The 3,321-nt window shown below is 47.0% G+C and overlaps 1 pseudogene; it reads left to right on the top strand.

The window, feature by feature from the left end:
• The first annotated feature begins 1,087 nt into the window (after nucleotides 1-1,087).
• Nucleotides 1,088-3,321, top strand: part of LOC119337589 — an 8,487-nt pseudogene continuing 6,253 nt past the window's right edge.

The following is a 3,321-nucleotide window of genomic DNA, read 5'->3' as shown; positions in this document are numbered from 1 at the left end:
AAGGGGGCGTTTTTCTGTGCGGTCAGCTTATAAGATGATTGTCAAGATCAAGATTGGGCGCGAGGCATGGCTGGAGGAAAGGGAGGATCCTTCCAACTCTGAACATGAGATGAGGGGGTGGAACTCACTATGGAACATGGCAGTGCCACCGAAACTGCGCTTTTTCACTTGGCGATTGGCGCAACACTCACTCCCTACGGGAGATGTCCTAAACCATCGTCATATGGCCACTACGAGTGCTTGCTCCCTATGCGGAGGGCAGGATAGCTGGCGGCATTCTTTGCTGGAGTGTAATGTGTCTAGGTGTGTGTGGGCACTTTCAGAAGCCGAGATGGTCGAGCACATGTGGGCAACCTCAGAACCTGACGCACGACTGTGGCTCTTTGCCATGAATGACTCTCTTCCACCGGAGCAATTTCAGTTGATGATTGTTACTTTATGGGCGATTTGGAGTGCAAGACGGAAAGCTATACATGAGGATATATACCATACTCCGTTTGCCACTGACAACTTCATCAAAACTTACTTATCAGACATAGAGTTTTTGAAGAAGAAGAAGGAGGAAGCACATGGGATAGCAGTTCCACGACCCCGTACGTGGATTCCACCACCAACAGATTACTACAAACTCAATGTGGACGCGGCCGTGTCACGCCCAGGTACGTTTGGCGCAGTTGGTGTGGTTTGCAGGGATGAGAGAGGTTTGTTCATGGGAGCGTCAGCTCTCGTTTTCAGAGGACTGCACAACCCCCAAGTGCTAGAAGCACTAGCTGTTCGGGAGGCATTAGCACTTTCAGAAGATCTATATATCAACCATTTACTTGTTGCCTCCGATTGCAAGGTGGTGGTAGATGCAATCAGACAGGGAAGCTCAGCAGAATTTGGAGCCATTGTCGAGGAAATCAAGACTAGAGCAACTACCTTTATTTCATGTTCGTTTACTCATGAGTATAGGACCTCCAATACGGAGGCCCATAATCTCGCAAAGCATGCGTTATCCTTAGGGTTTGGCCGACACACTTGGCTAGGACAACCCGGCGATCTTCTTTTTTTACCTATGAACATTATGATTTAGTAATAAAGCTTTGTGAGATTCTCCAAAAAAAGCTCCAACCAACTACGCCGCCACCTAGGGTTAGAGAGGGAGAGAGGGATCGGAGATGCGCCGGCTGCCGCCCCGCCGGTCGAGTGTCAAGGCAGCCCATCTCCCTCTTCGCGCCATCGCCATCTAAGCCTCCATATGAGGATAGCTTGGTGTTCCAGAAGAGGCACACAAATAAGCAGCTCTTTTTCGAGCTGCAATTCGGAACCGAAGCAGCTCCTTTTCGAGCTGCAATCCGCAATCAAGCAGCTCCTATCCGAGCTGCAATTCGACATCGACGCGGCTCCCCACCGAGCTCTAATCCGATTTCGACCCCCTTTCTGTGTAGATCACGGAAGGGGATCGAGTCCGTCTCGTGTTCAGTCTGCGAGTTGCAGTCGGAGGCGCAAACGAAGCCAATAGTATAAATTGGCCAGTCGGCCCGACCGGAAGCCAGCAGATCTCAGACGAGACCAGCGATTCCCGAGCCAGGTTGACGGACGCCTACCTTCTCCGGCGACCGGCGGCCGCCAATTCTTATCGGATCTTGGCAGATCTACCCGGAGCCATGGGGGTGAGTTCCTTGTCCTTTTATTCTTCTGATGAAAAATAACGCACTCGAATTAGTTGTAAAAAATGCAGATTTTTGTTTTCATCATGCCAAAAATTGACACCTTTTAGCCTCAATCAAAACTATATTTTTTAGACTATCAAAGTTGCATCTCTTCTAGTGGGAAGATGTCAAATTGCACAGCTTTGACACTAAATCCAAATTGCATGCACCCTTAGCGACTGTAGTATGGAGAACTGCATCCATGTAATGTATAAAAACTGCATCTTCCGACTATATCAATTCTGATTTGTTTCCTTGCCACAAATGCAGAAAGGAAATCGAGACGATATGCTCAGCAACTTGCCTGACGACATTTTGGTTAATATTCTTGATAGACTCGATGTCACATACGCTGTCAGAACCAGCATCCTCTCCAGACGGTGGAGTCGGCTTTCTACCAAGCTTTCTCGACTGACAATAAGTGTTTTGGACTTCCTGCCTCACAATGGGCCCATATTTGAAATTGATGAAGTGGTTCGGAGCAATGCAGCTGTGGTTGAAGCAACCACGAGCATCCTGGCACACAGGGATTCTACCCGAAAAACCATCCACCTACTGTCGATGACTTTCTTCTTAAAAGACAGTGACCACATATCCATTGGACATGCTGTTGCCAAGACCATGGCGACACACAAGGTTGAGATGGCTGAATTCAACATTATGACAGAGAGGGATGCCACTCAGTGTGACGATGATAATCTAGCCAGTTATGGGAAGAAGTTCATCTTATTCTTTGATGCTTTCCCAGATGCATTTGGTGGTCTCACACGCCTGCACCTTGAAAATTTGAGATTCGGTGAATCGGACATCACTAATGTACTCATCGTTTGTAAGCGATTAAAGGATCTACGTCTGATGAATTGTGATTCTGGGGAAACGACCACACTGCAAGTAGATCACTCCCAACTCAGTGACCTCACCATCGGTGATTGCCTTTTTGCAGAACTGCTGCTGAACTCTGTTCCAAAACTCACACGGTTGGCCTTTGAGGGTTGGATCTCTTTTCATTATCCACTTTCAGTTGGCGATGCCCCATTACTTGAGGCCGTCAACTCAATAATGTTGCTCTCAGTTGGCACAAGATGGTTGAGTTAAGTAAGTTTCTTTGTGGTACCTCTGTGCGTGACCTGAAGTTGGGATTTAAATGTGAAAAAGTAAGTCAACTTGGTCGTTTTGCTAGCTGTGGCTTTATTATTTTTCTGCTATTCTCATGACTCGTTTATTAGTTTTCTGCTCTTCTCATGACTCGTTTATTCGTTGCAGATCTGGGTCCAACCAGAGTGCTTGACGAAAAGCCTGGCATCTGTTTTTCGCCAACTAAGGTTTGTGAATCTAGATGAAATTCCTGAAGGGTATGATCTGACCTGGACACTGTTCATCCTTAAAGCTGCACCCCTCCTAAAGGAGCTATACATAACGGTATATTCTTACCTAGAACTTCCTCTCTTCTTTCAACGCCATGCAGCTACCATTAGATCTCTCCCAGTGCAAGTATCATCTATCGTGCAGCTATGAAGCACCGATACAGGGACACAAGAAACAGCCATGCGGCAATACTGCGAGTATATACACAGAATAATTGATTGCGTGAGATGAGATCAATATACTGCTCCATCTGTTGTCTCCC

Source organism: Triticum dicoccoides, chromosome 7B (genome assembly GCF_002162155.2).
Source record: "Triticum dicoccoides isolate Atlit2015 ecotype Zavitan chromosome 7B, WEW_v2.0, whole genome shotgun sequence".
NCBI lineage: Eukaryota > Viridiplantae > Streptophyta > Magnoliopsida > Poales > Poaceae > Triticum > Triticum dicoccoides.
Note: the sequence above shows the minus strand (reverse complement) of the source record. Positions and strands in the feature narration are given on the sequence as shown.